The sequence below is a fragment of the Bombina bombina genome, chromosome 4 (assembly GCF_027579735.1).
Source record: "Bombina bombina isolate aBomBom1 chromosome 4, aBomBom1.pri, whole genome shotgun sequence".
NCBI lineage: Eukaryota > Metazoa > Chordata > Amphibia > Anura > Bombinatoridae > Bombina > Bombina bombina.
In genome coordinates, this window is record NC_069502.1 from 1,001,621,179 (window position 1) to 1,001,642,228 (window position 21,050).

At 36.6% G+C, this 21,050-nt stretch overlaps 1 protein-coding gene across 2 annotated transcripts in view; it reads right to left on the reverse strand.

Annotated features, from left to right (window-relative positions):
• VPS54 (VPS54 subunit of GARP complex) overlaps window positions 1-19,503 on the reverse strand; it is a 352,784-nt gene extending 333,281 nt beyond the window's left edge. For both annotated transcript variants that reach the window (XM_053712074.1, XM_053712073.1), the window contains exon 1: window positions 19,380-19,503. The gene's annotated coding sequence lies outside the window, so the exon portion shown is untranslated. The remainder of the gene's footprint in view (window positions 1-19,379) is intronic.
• Between the last annotated feature and the right edge of the window lie 1,547 nt (window positions 19,504-21,050).

Consider the following 21,050-nt stretch of genomic DNA (forward strand, 5'->3'; position numbering starts at 1 on the left):
ACCCCTAGTCTCCAAGTCTCATGACTAATGTGCCTGCATACTGCCCTAAATCTTCCTCCGGATTTGTCCCACTAATAGCAGAGGGTCCTTAACCTCTTTAGTGCCAGCCTTCTAGCCCCAGCAGAACAAGGCACTTACCTGCATTCTAGCCGTCCGGCAGTCAGACGACTCACAAAGTATGAGAGTATGCCGCTCCTCACAGAGACCTGTGTAAAAAGAAAGACAAAGTAGACCTACTCAGGCTTTCTATACCAGGGCAGCAACATGTTAGGAAAACGCAGTAAAGCCCACTTTACAAGATCCTAACTGCTTTAAAGCTACCACAGCCCTGCTGAAGAGACTAACGTGGAGTACAACTAAGCCCAGCTAGTGATGGAAGGTCAGAGCAAGCCTGCCCTGACTTCAAAATAAAAAAATCTTGATAGAAGAATCATAATCAGGACACCTAATTACTTCACTTCCTCCTTGCACTAGAGGCAAAGAGAATGACTGGGGTTTGTGGGTAGGGAAGTGATACATAACAGCTTTGCTGTGGTGCTCTTTGCCTCCTCCTGCTGGCCAGGAGTGATATTCCCAAGAGTAATTGATGATGATCCGTGGACTCACCGTGTCATTAGAAAGAAAAAAAATATATATTTTTTTTATTGTATATGTTATTTTACTAAGCGCCTCGACCCACTGAGGCACTTAGCACACTTACAGAGCATCAGAAGCCTGCCAGATGGCTTCTGATGCTCTGCCTGACTGCTGGGCTCCACGTGGAGTAAAAACCTGAAGTGATCACTCTGTGGGAGCGATCAAAACAGAGCTCGGCAGTCAGTAACAGTATTGCAGGATGCCTTAACATCGATACATGGCTGCAATACTGTTTGAGCGGCTGGAAGCGATCTCAATCCCTTCCAGCGCTCAAATTACCCGAGGACGTGTCAGGCATGTCCTTGGTCGTAAACTGACACCCTTTGGAGGACGTGCCTGACCCATCCTCGGTCGCCAAGCGGTTAACTTCTGGTTGTAGCAGTCGTAAGACCAATGCTTCTTAACTTCCAGTTGTAGCGGTCTTAAGATCAATGCTTCTAAAATTCTGATTGCAGGTTTCATTTTCCTTTTTTATAATGAACACTCTCATGAGAGTTTAATTTTGACTTTCATGTCCTTTAAAGTAGCGAACTGACCAATAGAATGAAGCAAAATTGAAAAGAGAAGTAAATCAGAAAGTTGTTTAAAATTGCATGCCCTATCTGAATCATGAAAGAAAAATTTGGGGTTTCATGTTAAAGGGGCAGTAAACCTAGCAAATAAGCTTATATAATGCTGCTTTCTAAAGCAAAGGGTTAGATAGATATTTTACATTAAGTTTAATAGCGTGATCGGGCCGGCTGTGATTAGACAGCATGCCGCAATGCGCTTAGGAGAAGAAAACAGACCTGCTCAGTAGAGCCAAGAGCGGCGTTCTGTTTTCATTGTAAAATATCTATCTAACCCTTTGCTTTACAAAGCTGGGGCTAAGCTAATGTTATATAATTCTGCACTATGTGCAGAATTATATAACAATATTTGCAAGGTTTACTGCCCCTTTAAGGACATGTTTATGTATTTACATAGGCTGGTCTTAAAAAACAAAACATTAAGATCCATCCTCGAACATTTCTGTTTCTTTGAGGATGTTTTTCTTATGACAATTCTAAAAATCCACAACAGACAATGCAGCATTATAAATGATGTAATGCTGAATTTGTAAATTACTCTTCAGCCTCCAGCTTGTGTTGGTGTAAATATGCTCCAAAAAAAAGCATATTTGTTCAGCATAAAATGCTACATTGTAGTGAATAAGAGCAAAGTCATTGAAAACAATTTTTTTTTTTTTTTTTTTATCTGCAAACAAGGCTCTATAATTATATTATACTTCCTCTATAGGGTCCTTTTTCCCGTACATAATCATACTGCACTAAACCAACATTGCTTGGGCGTCCACATTTTCTTTAATATATTATCGTTTATAGGAGCATTCTTGTGTAGAAATAAAAATGCTCTATTTTGCATTTCAGTTTTAAATTAAAGGGACATGAAACCCACATTTTTTATTTCATGATTTAGAAAGAGCATGCATTTGTAAACAATTTTCTAATTTACTTCTATTATCTAATTTGCTTCATTTTCTTGATATTCTTTGCTGAAAAGCATATCTAGGTATGCTCAGTAGCTGCTGATTGGTAGATGCACATAGATGTCTTGTGTGATTGGCTCACCCATGTGCATTGCAATTTTTAAAAAAAAATAATATTTAAAGAATGAAGCCAATTAGATAATAGAAGTAAATTGGAATGTTATTTAATATTGTATTATCTTCCTGAATCATGAAAGAAAATGTTTGGGTTTAGTGTCCCTTTAAAAAGGGACATGAAACACTTTTCCTTTTTTTTCCATTTCATGATATAGACAGGGCACATTTAAAAAAACAAACACAAAAGTGGTTTCCTATTTATTTACATTACCAAATTTACTTCTCAGAATACCCAGGTAGGTTGCATGGTTTGATTGGAGCAGAATATGGCAGTGAATTTGCAAGAATGATTTTAAGCACTAGATGGCAGCAGTGCTTGCGCATTGTATAACATGATCAGACACCGAGTCTGCCTACCTTCTTTTCAACAAAGAATACCAAGAGTACAAAAGTAAATTGGAAAGTTTTTTTGTATTTGTACGCTCTAGCTATATTATTAAAGAAAATTATCTTTTTTGTGTCCCTTTAACTTACAATTCTTACTATGTGTTTAAAGGGATATGAAACCCAAATATTTTCTTTTGTGCTTCAGACAGAGCATACAATTTTTTTTAAAAAGTTACCAATTTACCTCTGATCAAATTTGCTTATGCTCCCTTGGTATTCTAAATTGAATTGAGGCTCTGATGCTGTGTCTGAATCATGAGGGAACATTTTTGGGTTTTATGTCCCTTTAAAATAGTGAAAAAATTACACTTTTAATGTGTTCAGAATTTTTATTCTGAATGTTGATGCATTATTGAAGTGTACTGATCAATTTTACCTGCTGGAGTGTATTACATTATTTACATATAGATAATTTACCTTTATTGTGTCATGTGAAATAGCTGCTTTTTCTTTTGAAACCTCCACCTACTGGCTACAGAATAGCTATGTAAAAAGATACATTAGAAGAAAAAAGCCTCCCAGTGGGAATGGGTTAAGAGCCAAAGACCTTTTAAAAGGGCGTTTCTGAATCATCTTTAAATATAATTAACTATTATCTGCTACTTGTCAGTGTACATGGTCCCAATACGTGTTTTGATGATACAAAAATGTTAATTGCAAAATGAAAGGCCATGAACAGAGTTTGACTATAAAAAACTGCAGTCACCAACAACAATTCATTTTTAGATGGAATTCTATTTGCCACTGGCTGCTTATTTTTTGGCTTCTGATTTGGGATAATCTGGCTTTTCTCGATTTTAAGACTTGATTAACTTAGACACCAGCTACACCAAGGATATGGGCCTTGATGCCTTTGAAAGTACCTACTTGAAAAAAAGAGGTAGAGGGTGTCACAGCCGGCACTAACTAACCCTTCAGCAGCTGCGCGTTTGTCACAGCTAAGCCAATCCAGGTGAGACAGTTGAGTAGGTGCAAGGGTTAAAAGAGCGCTCTAGTCTGTGCTAGACCAAAAAAAAAAAAACTTACAGATGTGGCCGAAAGTATTTTTACCCTTGCATTTTAATTAGATAATGTACTGTTCTTCCTGAAAAGCGATGAAATTAAAATATCTATTGTCATCCATACATTGTGCACAATGTATGACGCAAATTCTTGCTTATTCTATAAAAGACTTTCTAAAATTACCTGGACAATACTATTGATACCCTTTACAATAAAGAATTGTTTTGTAGCGATACTTCAAGCAGACTATTTTCCTTTTATTACTATCACAGGTGTCGTCAATCATATTATCACTCATTCAGACAGTTTAAATGGACAAAAGGTACTCACCCTGCTGTTGCATGTATCACACTGAACATGAAAAGAGATGGAAAACCAGAGAGTTGTCTGAGGAGGTTAGAAAGAAGGTAATAGCCAAGCATGTTCAACGTAAAAGATACAAGACCATCTCTAAAGAACTTGACATTCCTATGAGCACTGTTGCCAATATTATAAGACGTTTAAGGCATACATCCCTGGACATGGCCGCAAGAGGAAAATTGAACCAAGAATGGTGAAAAAGATTGTTAGAATCATGGAGAAAGAACCAAGTACAGAACACCATCCCTACCATAAAACATGGAGAAGGCTCAGTGATGTTTTGGGGCTGCTTTGCTGCCTCTGTCACAGAGTTCCTAGAATCTGTGCAGGGCATAATGAAATCAGAAGACTATCAAGACATCCTGAAGCGAAAAGTGTCAGAAAGCTGTATCTCAAGTAATGGGCCTCCAGCAGGATAATGACCCGAAAACATACCTCAAAAAGCACCCAAGAATGGATGAGAAGGAAACATTGGACCATTCCAAAGTGGCCCTTTACAAGTCTAGATCTGAATCCCATCGAACATCTGTGGAAAGAGCTTAAATTTGCAGTTGGGAGCTGGAGCACTTTGCTCAAGAAGAGTGGGGAAAAAATCCCAGTCAAAAAGTGTTGAAATCTTATTCAGCTACAGAAAGAGTTTGATTGCAGTCCAAAGGCTTTGCTACAAAATATGTTGAGTACCAATAGTTTTGTCCGTGCCACTCATTTGTTGTACTGTTTAAAGTAATATGTGAAGTCAAAAGTAAAGTTTATTTTCAATTACATTTGAAATAAAGAATCGTGGATAGCAAACACTTTTATTAATGTCTACTTAGTTTAGAGAAAATTGTGCGTTCTCCTAAAAAAGTGGAAGGGTACCAATACCTTTGACCACATCTGTACAAAGCCACCACACTATCTCAGCTGCCACCACTAGTATTATATCGGATAGACAGATACGATTTTAAAATCAAACAGAATTACATATTGCAAACAGATTACAATTAAACATGATAAAATAACCTTTTCTCAGCATAGAGTCACAAGGGAAATTGGGGAAGAAATTTACACAATTGCCCATCACCTCCTATGTGGCATGACATAAATTAAAGGACACTTTATAATTGTATCTGGGTACATTCAGTAACAATAGTCATGATCAATCACCCATCATGGAACCATGTCAATTATTATGATACCAGACATGACATGTCTGTCATATTTGGTTACCCAGTAAAATTAATTACAACTTATCCTGAGATATCCTAGTTTGTCTGAAAGGATATGTAGTGGAGGAACTGGAAAACCACCTGGGTAGGAAAAGCGATTTTGCAAGACAATAAAAACCAGTTGAAGAGTCCAGAAATGAAAATAAATTTTCCATCAATAAATGCTACTCAAGCCCCATTTTTAAATAGCAGGAAGATAATCCACTGAAAGGAACATTGTACTTTAATCTTTTCTTCCCATTAACGTGTTCCCACATGTCCATTTACCTTTATTTTGATATTTGAAATAGCTGTTTTTACCTGTTGAAATTTCCACCTATACTGAAAAAAAGTAATGCTACTGTATTCTCATAAATAAAATACATAAACAGGAGTCAGCAGCATAAATTAACCTCCCAGCGTGGTGTGGGGAGAGATCTTTTGTATAAGAAATAGCTGCTTTTGCTAATTAAACCCCCAGCCATGCTTAGCACTTCAATGTCTAACTATTAGGCTTTGTGTCAGGGCCGCACTTAGCATTTGCAGGGCCCTGGGAAATTGTGGAGCTCTTCAGTCAAGCATCATTTTTAACCCTCTCCTGTCCCAACATTTAGTGTGTCCTATATAAGACTAATAGCTAAATATTACACCCACTAATACTATAAACACTTCTTCATAAACTAAATACATGATATACATTGTACCTGCTCAAACTCTCATCCCTGATTATAATGCGGGCCCTTCAAAGCATAAAAAGCCATTTGGAACATATTAAAAGGGAAACAGATTTTACAGAAGTTAAAACTAAACATGTTTTAAGGAACATGTAACTGATTTTTTAACCTTACATAGATTTTCTAGATGCCACCTGAAACAGGAACCCATTCACAAAAATGGGTTTATTTCTAAACTAATTTGATGCGTTAACTGCTTGGCACTTACCATTGGTTCCTAGAATTTTACCTAACTTTTTGGGCCATTCGCCATATAGCTATGTACAAATACCACTATCTGCCTCCTAAAAGCTTTCAAACCTCTGCTCTCTTCCATCTCCTCCTTCTCCTTATCAATCTATCCATCAAGATCGCACATAACTCAGGCCCTTCTTGTCACTGGACATCAGCATGTCCCTGTGCCTGCAAAGCACCAGCAGCAATCAGCCCCTGTGTTCCCAGTCCCAATAGCATCTACTAAGGGGTAGATTTATTAAAGCAAGTCGCCTGTAATTACGGGCAAAATAACGCATACGCATCAATGTCCATATTTATGAAGGCAATCTGCGCCTATAATTGCGCAAATCTGAAATAAATTTTCGCAGTCCACTTGCTATCACCTAGGCGCACAGGCACGCTCTGAGTGCACTAATATACATGAGTAATAGGCGTAATTTCACAGCCTGACCTACAAATATGCCCAGTTTCTTATTTATCATTGCTTTGCGCCGATAGGGAACCAAAATTTCTCCTTAAATTGTGTGTTCTATATTTCGCCATACAGACTGAGGCGAACACCATTATCATACACGCTTTTACATCTTGTGATGCAGTACTATATATATATTTTTTTTGCAATCTTAAATTACCAACATATGGCAAAAACATCACAGAAACATTATATAATATAAATATGCGCAAAATAGATACCTAAAAAATGCTTTTTTAATAATCAAGACATGGTGGCGTAAATATTTATAGGGATGTACTGTGATAAATAGGGAGTAAATGCTTTTTCCGACAGGCAAAATTTATCATTATTATGCCCCAACTCGCCTGCGCAAAGTTATGTCTATTTTTTTTTATAAATTCAGGCGCAAATGTGCGCTTCTCCGGAGGCGAGCTGGGGCGCAGTTACAGGTGAAGCACATATGGAATTCACCTAGCCTTTGATAAATCAACCCCTAAGCAGTGTGCATGCACCAGAGCTGTACTCTATATGCACTTACTCCACTGCTGCAGGTCACATCGACTAAGTGCATTGTCAGGAGACAGCTAATATACAGAGCAATATAGCAAGGCCACTACATCTCTTCTCTTTGGAGTCCAATGGCAATTGTATTTCCCATGCCAGTAATCAGCTCCCCTAGCATGTTCAGACTGCAAAGACTTAAAGGACCATTAAATAGAGGAGAATTGCAACATAAACAAGTATATAATAAAAAGACAATAGAAGTAACTCTGAATTTTAATTGAGCAGTAGATTTTCTCTGCCGACTCCTTGTTTCATGTGACGGTCATAAGCCAATCAGGCTCATAAGTATACACAATGAACTCTTGCACATGCTCAGTAGTAGCTTGTGCCTCAGAAAGTGTGCATATAAAAAGACAGAACAATTTGCTAATGGAAGTAAATTGGGAAGTCTTTGAAACCTGCATGATCTGTTTATACCATGAAAGTTAAAATGTTGACGTTGGTGCCCTATTAAAATAACTTTAGCACTGAAGGTGTTAAAGGAATTGGATAAAATTTCAAAAAATAAACAGAAAATTGAAAGAGAAAAAAATGCAATGCAATTTAAACTGATCTGTACTGTTTGCAAAACATTAGATATTAAACGTTACAAAAAAAAGAAATCTTCAGGGAAGCATTACTACCATTTAATTTATAAATGAAGCAATTTGTATTAATGTATTTATAAGACATAATCTCCACATTCAGCAAAATTAAGTATCTTATTTGCATACATCAAACATCCCAGAGTTATAATATGCCGCCTAATTATGTGATGTCTATGTAGGGTCTGGATTTCAAAGTATCGGCAGTAGTTGACGTTAAGTGCATATAAACATTATTAGGGACATTCTAACAGTTTGAAATAGTCAATTACATTTGGTTTGCTTATCCAATTTACTTATTTTATACATCACAGGCATACACAACCGTGATTTATTTCAGAGAGTACAAGGGTTAACTTGACCACTCTCTAATCTGTGTCACCAACATAAAATATGCCCTAATCCGCTGCCACCAACCAGACATTCAAACAGGAACTCAAAACTAACAGAGTAAAGTCCCAAAAAAACCAACTTGAAAGAAATCAATACAAAAACACAATACTGTAATGCCAGTCTCTTCAGCAACATTGTTAAAATTCTCTTTATTTAAAAAGGGACTTGACTTTTTTTCTTGCATGATTCACATAGAGTATTTGATTGTAAATAACTTTCCAACTTACTTAAATTATCTAATTTGTTTTGTTCTCTTGGTATCCTTTATTGAAAAGGGTACCTAGGTAGACCCAGTAGATGCTGAATGGAAGCTGAATATATATGCCTCATGTTACTGGCTCACTCAATGCGTTCAGATAACTCCCAGTAGTGCATTATTGCTTCTTCAACAAAGGATACCAAGAGAATGAGGCAAATAAAACAATAAAAGTAATCAGGAAAGTTGTTTAAAAATTGTATGTTTTTTCTGAATCATGAGAGGATTTTTTTGAGTTTCATGTCTTTAAGTGCTGCGACTATTGTTGTTCATAGTAAATAATAATTTATTACATTTTCCCTCTCTAAAATCTGAACAGATTTAAACACTGGAAAACAGTGTAAAAATAAAAGGATAAAACAGAAGTCCTATACTCAACAACACTAATACTTATTTACACCCCAAGGGAGATGGGTAAAAAAAAAGTAACACAAATTCACACAATTGTGTGTCACAGTATGCATTATATACACTTTGGGTTCATCTTCAGTTACTAGCATGGACCTTCTTTGATAGAAGTGAGCGGGTGTAATGCCCTCTTTATAGCAGGCAATAAACTAGTTCACCAGACACGGCTAAAATTGTAAGTCATTGTGTAATTGTGTACAGGTACATTTAGTAGCAATATAAGTATGCCCAGTCACATTGTGGAACCAAGTGAATTATTTTGAGATCAGACATGACTTATGTGCCTCATTTAGTAGTCCAGTAACATAAAACCATTAAAACTTATCCTGAGATGTCCTAGCTTGTCTAAAAACATAATTTATGTAAGAACTTACCTGATAAATTCATTTCTTTCATATTAGCAAGAGTCCATGAGCTAGTGACGTATGGGATATACATTCCTACCAGGAGGGGCAAAGTTTCCCAAACCTCAAAATGCCTATAAATACACCCCTCACCACACCCACAATTCAGTTTAACGAATAGCCAAGAAGTGGGGTGATAAAAAAGTGCGAAAGCATATAAAATAAGGAATTGGAATAATTGTGCTTTATACAAAATCATAACCACCACAAAAAAGGGCGGGCCTCATGGACTCTTGCTAATATGAAAGAAATGAATTTATCAGGTAAGTTCTTACATAAATTATGTTTTCTTTCATGTAATTAGCAAGAGTCCATGAGCTAGTGACGTATGGGATAATGACTACCCAAGATGTGGATCTTTCCACACAAGAGTCACTAGAGAGGGAGGGATAAAATAAAGACAGCCAATTCCTGCTGAAAATAATCCACACCCAAAATAAAGTTTAACGAAAAACATAAGCAGAAGATTCAAACTGAAACCGCTGCCTGAAGTACTTTTCTACCAAAAACTGCTTCAGAAGAAGAAAATACATCAAAATGGTAGAATTTAGTAAAAGTATGCAAAGAGGACCAAGTTGCTGCTTTGCAGATCTGGTCAACCGAAGCTTCATTCCTAAACGCCCAGGAAGTAGAAACTGACCTAGTAGAATGAGCTGTAATTCTCTGAGGCGGAGTTTTACCCGACTCAACATAGGCAAGATGAATTAAAGATTTCAACCAAGATGCCAAAGAAATGGCAGAAGCTTTCTGGCCTTTTCTAGAACCGGAAAAGATAACAAATAGACTAGAAGTCTTACGAAAAGATTTCGTAGCTTCAACATAATATTTCAAAGCTCTAACAACATCCAAAGAATGCAACGATTTCTCCTTAGAATTCTTAGGATTAGGACATAATGAAGGAACCACAATTTCTCTACTAATGTTGTTGGAATTCACAACTTTAGGTAAAAATTCAAAAGAAGTTCGCAACACCGCCTTATCCTGATGAAAAATCAGAAAAGGAGACTCACAAGAAAGAGCAGATAATTCAGAAACTCTTCTGGCAGAAGAGATGGCCAAAAGGAACAAAACTTTCCAAGAAAGCAATTTAATGTCCAATGAATGCATAGGTTCAAACGGAGGAGCTTGAAGAGCTCCCAGAACCAAATTCAAACTCCAAGGAGGAGAAATTGACTTAATGACAGGTTTTATACGAACCAAAGCTTGTACAAAACAATGAATATCAGGAAGAATAGCAATCTTTCTGTGAAAAAGAACAGAAAGAGCAGAGATTTGTCCTTTCAAAGAACTTGCGGACAAACCCTTATCTAAACCATCCTGAAGAAACTGTAAAATTCTCGGTATTCTAAAAGAACGCCAGGAAAAATGATGAGAAAGACACCAAGAAATATAAGTCTTCCAGACTCTATAATATATCTCTCGAGATACAGATTTACGAGCCTGTAACATAGTATTAATCACAGAGTCAGAGAAACCTCTTTGACCAAGAATCAAGCGTTCAATCTCCATACCTTTAAATTTAAGGATTTCAGATCCTGATGGAAAAAAGGACCTTGTGACAGAAGGTCTGGTCTTAACGGAAGAGTCCACGGTTGGCAAGAGGCCATCCGGACAAGATCCGCATACCAAAACCTGTGAGGCCATGCCGGAGCTACCAGCAGAACAAACGAGCATTCCTTCAGAATCTTGGAGATTACTCTTGGAAGAAGAACTAGAGGCGGAAAGATATAGGCAGGATGATATTTCCAAGGAAGTGATAATGCATCCACTGCCTCCGCCTGAGGATCCCGGGATCTGGACAGATACCTGGGAAGTTTCTTGTTTAGATGGGACGCCATCAGATCTATTTCTGGAAGTTCCCACATTTGAACAATCTGAAGAAATACCTCTGGGTGAAGAGACCATTCGCCCGGATGCAACGTTTGGCGACTGAGATAATCCGCTTCCCAATTGTCTACACCTGGGATATGAACCGCAGAGATTAGACAGGAGCTGGATTCCGCCCAAACCAAAATTCGAGATACTTCTTTCATAGCCAGAGGACTGTGAGTCCCTCCTTGATGATTGATGTATGCCACAGTTGTGACATTGTCTGTCTGAAAACAAATGAACGATTCTCTCTTCAGAAGAGGCCAAAACTGAAGAGCTCTGAAAATTGCACGGAGTTCCAAAATATTGATCGGTAATCTCACCTCCTGAGATTCCCAGACTCCTTGTGCCGTCAGAGATCCCCACACAGCTCCCCAACCTGTGAGACTTGCATCTGTTGAAATTACAGTCCAAGTCGGGAGCACAAAAGAAGCCCCCTGAATTAAACGATGGTGATCTGTCCACCATGTTAGAGAGTGTCGAACAATCGGTTTTAAAGATATTAATTGAGATATCTTCGTGTAATCCTTGCACCATTGCTTCAGCATACAGAGCTGAAGAGGTCGCATGTGAAAACGAGCAAAGGGGATCGCGTCCGATGCAGCAGTCATAAGACCTAGAATTTCCATGCATAAGGCTACCGAAGGGAATGATTGTGACTGAAGGTTTCGACAAGCTGCAATCAACTTTAGACGTCTCTTGTCTGTTAAAGACAGAGTCATGGACACTGAATCCATCTGGAAACCCAGAAAGGTTACCCTTGTCTGAGGAATCAAAGAACTTTTTGGTAAATTGATCCTCCAACCATGATCTTGAAGAAACAACACAAGTCGCCAGAAACGAGAATCTCAGGAACTGATAATGATCTGGATGAATCGGAATATGCAGATATGCATCCTGTAAATCTATTGTGGACATATAATTCCCTTGCTGAACAAAAGGTAAGATAGTCCTTACAGTTACCATCTTGAATGTTGGTATCCTTACATAATGATTCAATATTTTTAGATCCAGAACTGGTCTGAAAGAATTCTCTTTCTTTGGTACAATGAAGAGATTTGAATAAAACCCCATCCCCTGTTCCGGAACTGGAACTGGCATAATTACTCCAGTCAACTCTAGATCTGAAACACATTTCAGAAATGCTTGAGCTTTTACTGGGACACGGGAAAGAAAAAATCTCTTTGCAGGAGGTCTCAACTTGAAACCAATTCTGTACCCTTCTGAAACAATGCTCTGAATCCAAAGATTGTGAACAGAATTGATCCAAATTTCCTTGAAAAAACGTAACCTGCCCCCTACCAGCTGAGCTGGAATGAGGGCCGCACCTTCATGTGGACTTAGAAGCAGGCTTTGCCTTTCTAGCTGGCTTGGATTTATTCCAGACTGGAGATGGTCTCCAAACTGAAACTGCTCCTGAGGATGAAGGATCAGGCTTTTGTTCTTTGTTGAAACGAAAGGAACGAAAACGATTATTAGCCCTGTTTTTACCTTTAGATTTTTTTATCCTGTGGTAAAAAAGTTCCTTTCCCACCAGTAACAGTTGAAATAATGGAATCCAACTGAGAACCAAATAATTGTTACCCTGGAAAGAAATGGAAAGTAAAGTTGATTTAGAAGCCATATCAGCATTCCAAGTTTTAAGCCATAAAGCTCTTCTAGCTAAAATAGCTAGAGACATAAACCTGACATCAACTCTGATAATATCAAAAATGGCATCACAGATAAAATTATTAGCATGCTGAAGAAGAAGAATAATATCATGAGAATCACGATGTGTTACTTGTTGCGCTAAAGTTTCCAACCAAAAAGTTGAAGCTGCAGCAACATCAGCCAAAGATATAGCAGGTCTAAGAAGATTACCTGAACACAGATAAGCTTTTCTTAGAAAGGATTCAATTTTCCTATCTAGAGGATCCTTAAACGAAGTACCATCTGACGTAGGAATAGTAGTACGTTTAGCAAGGGTAGAAATAGCCCCATCAACTTTAGGGATCTTGTCCCAAAATTCTAATCTGTCAGACGGCACAGGATATAATTGCTTAAAACGTTTAGAAGGAGTAAATGAATTACCCAAATTATCCCATTCTTTGGAAATTACTGCAGAAATAGCATTAGGAACAGGAAAAACTTCTGGAATAACCACAGGAGCTTTAAATACCTTATCTAAACGTTTAGAATTAGTATCAAGAGGACCAGAATCCTCTATTTCTAAAGCAATTAGTACTTCTTTAAGTAAAGAACGAATAAATTCCATTTTAAATAAATATGAAGATTTATCAGCATCAACCTCTGAGACAGAATCCTCTGAACCAGAGGAATCATCAGAATCAGAATGATGATGTTCATTTAAAAATTCATCTGTAGGGAGAGAAGTTTTAAAAGATTTTTTACGTTTACTAGAAGGAGAAATAACAGACATAGCCTTCTTTATGGATTCAGAAACAAAATCTCTTATATTATCAGGAACATTCTGCACCTTAGATGTTGAAGGAGCTGCAACAGGCAATGGTACTTTACTAAAGGAAATATTATCTGCTTTAACAAGTTTGTCATGACAATCAATACAAACAACAGCTGGAGGAATAGCTACCAAAAGTTTACAGCAGATACACTTAGCTTTGGTAGATTCAGCACTTGACAGCGATTTTCCTGTAGTATCTTCTGACTCAGATGCAACGTGAGACATCTTGCAATATGTAAGAGAAAAAACAACATATATATAAAGCAAAATTGATCAAATTCCTTAAATGACAGTTTCAGGAATGGGAAAAAATGCCAAAGAACAAGCTTCTAGCAACCAGAAGCAATAAAAAATGAGACTTAAATAATGTGGAGACAAAAGCGACGCCCATATTTTTTCGCGCCAAATAAGACGCCCACATTATTTGGCGCCTAAATGCTTTTTGGCGCCAAAAATGACGCCACATCCGGAACGCCGACATTTTTGGCGCAAAATAACGTCAAAAAATGACGCAACTTCCGGCGACACGTATGACGCCGGAAACGGAAATAGAATTTTTGCGCCAAAAAAGTCCGCGCCAAGAATGACGCAATAAAATGAAGCATTTTCAGCCCCCGCGAGCCTAACAGCCCACAGGGAAAAAGTCAAATTTTAAGGTAAGAAAAATGTTAAATTAAAATGCATTATCCCAAATATGAAACTGACTGTCTGAAAATAAGGAATGTTGAACATCCTGAGTCAAGGCAAATAAATGTTTGAATACATATATTTAGAACTTTATAAACAAAGTGCCCAACCATAGCTTGGAGTGTCACAGAAAATAAGACTTACTTACCCCAGGACACTCATCTACATATAGCAGATAGCCAAACCAGTACTGAAACGAGAATCAGCAGAGGTAATGGTATATATAAGAGTATATCGTCGATCTGAAAAGGGAGGTAAGAGATGAATCTCTACGACCGATAACAGAGAACCTATGAAATAGACCCCGTAGAAGGAGATCACTGCATTCAAATAGGCAATACTCTCTTCACATCCCTCTGACATTCACTGCACGCTGAGAGGAAAACCGGGCTCCAACTTGCTGCGGAGCGCATATCAACGTAGAATCTAGCACAAACTTACTTCACCACCTCCATCGGAGGCAAAGTTTGTAAAAACTGAATTGTGGGTGTGGTGAGGGGTGTATTTATAGGCATTTTGAGGTTTGGGAAACTTTGCCCCTCCTGGTAGGAATGTATATCCCATACGTCACTAGCTCATGGACTCTTGCTAATTACATGAAAGAAATAATGTTAGTGATGTGTATTGGGCTATCTAATCTCCATCAGCCACTTGACAGATATAGACAAAGACATTTTTTTTAAGACCAGCCATAAATACCAGGTGATTTAGCACACACCACTGCACAGTCACATAGGGAAATACAGATGTGTATTTGCCCAGGAACCATACTTATATATATATTAATGAGGTTAAAAGAGCAAATATGACAGCAGTGATACAAAGAGTGGAGACTGAACAAGAGTTTACAGTCAAGAAGAGGTAACAGTAGTATGGTTATCACAAAAGGAGAAAGAATAGCTGGAAGTGGTAAAAAATATGAAGAAGGTTAACCTGGGAAAACAGGTGGTTGTGGGTCAGAGAAATAGGAAAGAGCCAAGACAGTTTCTCATTTTGAATTAAGCGGTGGATTTAGGAGTATTTGTGCATAAGGTTGGGAGTGCCAAAAACAAATGTAAAATGTCATTACAGATAAAAATGTTGAAGGCCATTTACAAATAAAAAGGCTTGGTCAGAAGAACATTTGGATACAAGAATGATGATGATGATGAACATAGATACAATTTCAAAGAAACCTTCGTAGATTTTAATGTTAGAGAGCAAAAAAGGAGCATGTGTAGGGACTGGCAGAATGCCAATGTGCGTCAGCTTGGCACAGGCATTCATTATGGATTAAAATGGTGTTGGTAAAGTTGATAGGAAAGTGGATTAGGAAGAGTTTAGGCTATTTTGCTTTGGTTGTTTCTTACATGAATAAAATAGTAACTCTAAACATATTGTGTAGATGAAATTAGTAGAAGTGAGCAGAGAAGGAAAATTAAGTCCACTATAAAGGCCCAAATAACAAGTATTGCCCAGTATTGATGTCACCCCCATCTGGGGACAATGTAAACAGGTTGAAATTTAAAAAAAATAGTTTAATAAAAAGAAAATACTTAAAAGATTGTAAATGTATTTTACTTTAGCCTTTCACTGCTACAGCATGTCATAACCCTTTGTGGTTTTAGTCTTTTGTACTCAGTGTAGTTAGAGCTTTTTCTGTTAGCTACCAACAGATTTTTCACGGATCAAGCACTTTTAGAAAATAATTTAGGATTGCAAAAGTACCCAAAAACTTGACACCATGACTCAAAATCACTGACCTCAGCTAATCACTAATAGTGCTGAGTAAAACCGATTTAATTTCTTAATCTATCATATACAGTGCACTGCTTAAATTTAAAGGCATTTTCCTACAGCATTTTATACCATTTAAAGGGCCACTGTAAGTAAATATTTTCTATGCCTGTTACTAACTAACTAACTACCCCAAATACGTTTTTTTATCAATAGCATTTCATTAACATATCTCTACCGTATAGCAGAAATCTTGTCTGCAAATTTAATTGTTTTCCAAACCCACTCCTTGGGTATCCTTTGCTCTGTACCAATCCGTTTACAATACCTAGATTTCAAAATGGCGCTTTAAACACAAAGTTATTGGTTTAAGTATTTTGAACATGCAGTGCTGAAAATAGTGGGCAGGATAACGTGACATCATCGGCGAATAAAAGATATAATTTTTAGAACGTTATGAAACTTCGTTTTGGAGAAAATATAGGTCAGTAGGTTTTAATTAATGTTTATTAACTTTAATATGTTAGTTGTTTAGCTTAAAAATTATAACACTAAGTAATCCTTTAATTGACATTTTGTTTTTTTCCCAACTAACAAAAAAGACAGACAGTGATTTCAGTATAAAAACAAAGATATTTGCTGCATCATGTGTAAACTAAATTCCTTTTCTTACTTTGATACTTCCCACAAGCATCCAGCGCACTATTTTCCTATGGAATTTTGTGGCACTATACAAATAAATGATAATAATCTTGTTAAAGGGACATTAAACCCACATTATTTCTTTCATGATTTAGAGACTGCAATTTTAAACAACTTTCCAATTTACTTTTATTACCTAATTTGTTTTGTCGTCTTGGTATCCTTTGTTAAAAAAGCATACCTAGGAAGGCTCGGGAGCTGCCGATTGGTAGCTGCACATATATGCTTTATGTTATTGGCTCACCCATGTGCATTGTTGTTTCTTTAACAAAGGATACCAAGAGAATTAAGCAATTTAGATTTTAGAAGTAAATTGAAAAGTTGATTAAAATTGTATTCTCTGTCGGAATCATGAAATAAAAAATTAGGTTTCATATCCCTTTAATTATACAGACAGTGAGCCAATCAGGAGCAGGGTAAATGTATATATGCTCAAATCATCAGTCATAAACTCATCTGAAGTGGCACAGATATGTTCCTGGGAATAAGCTTTGCCCATGTGTTATAGCCAATGTGCAATAAGATTTGTAATCATTTTAAAATTTAAAATGAAACAAAATAGGTGTCTATACTATTAAATGCAATTTTAATTTAAAGTTTAAAAAAGTAGATTGAGCTAGCAAGTGATAAGACAAAGACAGGTGAGTATCACAGCAAAACAATTAAATAACTAAAAATGCTACTCATTATAAATTATTTGTGCAGCAGAAAATAGTGCATAATTCAAATTGGTAATTAAAAATAAAACTGTTGTTATATCTGCCCTATATAAATGTTTGTACAAATGTGACGTGGGGTCACAATGTATCTTCTGTAACCATCAATGTATCTAAACATAATGCTGTGTGTATGTGTGAATATATAAGGGACAAAAAATGTAAAGGAAATCCTGAATATGCTTCTTGTCTAGACTCTGTTCAATAACAATGAATATATCAAATCACTAAATCATCAGGCACATATTGTCAGCCAAAACAACAGCATAGATGCAGCTAAGGCATTTCTCATTTGACACTTAATTATACATTATATAATTGCAGTATATATATTGTTTCAATTAGCTAAATCCATAACTGCTCAGAGACAGTGAAAAAAGCAATGGTTAAAAAATGGACACCAACTAAAGTTTTAGCTTTCAAAAAGCAAAAGCACTCAACTTCTCAAATATCAGTTTATATGGTAGTGTTAGTTACAAATATTCAATGTATATAAATATATGATTTACAAAAAAAAAAAGTTGGCAGCTTAATATGTTTGAAGGGAACTATTTATCATGAACTGATACATAGTTATACTATTAAAGGATATGAAAACCAAAATATTTATTTCATGATTCAGATAGAGCATGTGATTTACTGCTATTATTAATTTCCTTTGTTCTGTTTGTATCTTTTGTTGAAAAGCAGTGACTTATACTTAGGAGACGGCCCATTTCTGGAGCACTATATGGTTTATGGCAGCAGATTTCCAAGAATGTTATCCATTTGGAAGAGAGCACTAGATTACAGCACTATTTTCTGCCATTTAGTGCTCCAGATGCCTACCTAGGTATCTTTTCAAAACAGAATTTCAGGGGAACAAAGCAAATAATAGAAGTAAATTGGAAACGTTTAAAAACTCTATGCTCTGTCTGAATCACAAAATATATATATTTTACTTCATATCCCTTTAAAGGGACATTAAACCATATGAGTTTGCAATATAAAATGTTTAATTATGTATTGTAAAAAAAAAAGTCTACGATATATTTTCATTATTTATGTTGGCCCCTTTTCCTGTCATTCAACTGTAAAAATGGTTGGCTCTCTCAATTCTGCTAAGTTTCTATAATATAATAGGCTTTGCCATGTTGAAAACATAGGTTTTCCCCATATTCTCTTCTTCTGAGGACAATTAGTAACAAATAGAAAACAGGCAACAAAATAGAGTGTGCAAACAAGGCTGTGTAGAATATAGGATTGTAAAATAACTAACAGGGTTTCCACGCAGCTTTTTTTGTGTGCTCTATTTTATTGCCTGTTTTATGTCTGCCATCTTTGACAACTAATTTAAATTATCAAAAATGCATCTACATAAGGTAATCTTTGTTTTAAATACATCACTATATTTAGCAATTATTTACAGTTTAATATCCCTTTTATGTATGAATTTAAGTATGCGTTAAAACATAAAAGTACTGTTACCAAACTGCAGTTGCTAAAAGTGACACCTTCATGGATCATTCTCACTAGTTAGTGATGACTTCCTAGACAGATATCACAATATATATATATATATATATATATACACACACATATACATACATACAAAGCTCATTACCATGCAAGCATATGCTGAATAATTAACAGAACATTTTATATAGGTGCCAAAACTGTAATCGCTTATGGATATATATATAGTGCAGGTTAGTTGCTGAATATATAAAGCCATTAATGGTTAGTGTCACAGGTGTACGTACAGCTCAGTAGTGCCTAATGTCATGTACAGCCACCATTTCTGTATTTACAGCTGTGCCTTGTGTTGTAACATTTCCTGAAGCAGCGCTGTACACGTAACAAGACACTCATACACTATTATAGGAAGAGCACTTTAAACAGCACACTGAGTACAGCTTCACGGTCTCACTAGTCTAGGCCGCAGACCGAGCCTCAGTGTTTCCCAGCTACATGCCCTCTTTCCCCCTGTCCACCCAAGTATGTTCTTCGCTGTACCTGTAATCACAAGCAATTCCTGCTCTGTTCTCAGTGCTGCATCTTATCCCGCAGCATCTCCCGGGCGGGCAGAGCCCTGAACACGGTAGCAGCTAGTTCCCATCCCTCTGAAGGACGTACTGACATCACAGCAGTCACGTGACTGCAGTGATCACACTGTACTGGGAGTTGAGAAGCAGAAGAGCAGGATACTCAAAATCAGTAGGAAACTGATGTTTTCTTTTGGAGCTGTTTGCTTGGACATTAGGATTTGTTAATTGGGTTTATGCTGGACATAAAAAAAGAAGTGAGAAAAATGTTTTATTTTTATTCTTTTAATGAAACAAGAAACTGGGATCCTGATTAGAGGATGCTTTATAACAGCCAAAGATTTTTCCAGGTCTGAATATTGGGAAACATAAAGACCAGGGCGTGGAAGAAGATTACACATGGAGCCCAAGCAACGTTATTTTAATCCTTCATTTTTTATAATTTATTATTGTGTAGGAGAAAAGTTGTTATCTGGGACTGCAGATGTGCAATGGAATTGGAAATCACTCTAATCACTAAAATAAATAATACTACTGAACTCTACTATTCTCGAATTGAAAATCATTGTTCAGTTTTCTCTGTGAGCTGGTAATGTTACTCACTACACTATGATTGACAGGTGTTAATAGGTGGTCTGTGTATGACTGATGCAATATGAAACCCAAATTGTTTCTTTTTATGATTCAGATAGAACATGCAATTTTAAACAACTTTCTAATTTACTTCTTTTATCGATTTGTATTTGTTCTCTTGGTATCTTTTGTTGAAAAGAAGGGACATATGCTTAGGAGCCGGGTCAATTCTAGAGCACGATATAGCAGCAGTTTTGCAAGAATGTTATACATTTGCAAGATCACTATATGGTAAGGTGACCAGATTTTTAAAATAAAATCCGGGAACATTTTTTTTATTGGCAAATAGTAAAAATCTATTTTATTAGCATATTTTCCTCAAATTATATATACAGTGTATTTGGTATGGGGTTATGGAGTTATTGTATGATATATATACATTATTTCTCACATTTTCTCTCACATACACACAAGCATACATTCACACACATGCACATACACACAAGCATACATTCACACACATGCACACACACACAAGCATACATTCACACACATGCACACACACACAAGCATACATTCACACACATGCACACACACACACACAAGCATACATTCACACACATGCACACACACACACACAAGCATACATTTACACACATGCACATACACACATGCACACACAAGCATACATTTACACACATGCACATACACACACACACACAAGCATACATTTACACACATGCACATACACACACACACACAAGCATACATTTACACACATGCACATACACACACACACAAGCATACATTCACACATATGCACATACACACAAGCATACATTTACACACATGCACATACACACACACACACAAGCTTACATTTACACACATGCATATACACACACACAAGCATACATTTACACACATGCACATACACACAAGCATACATTTACACACATGCATATACACACACACACAAGCATACATTCACACACATGCACATACAAGCATACATTTACACACATGCACATACACACAAGCATACATTCACACACATGCACATACACAC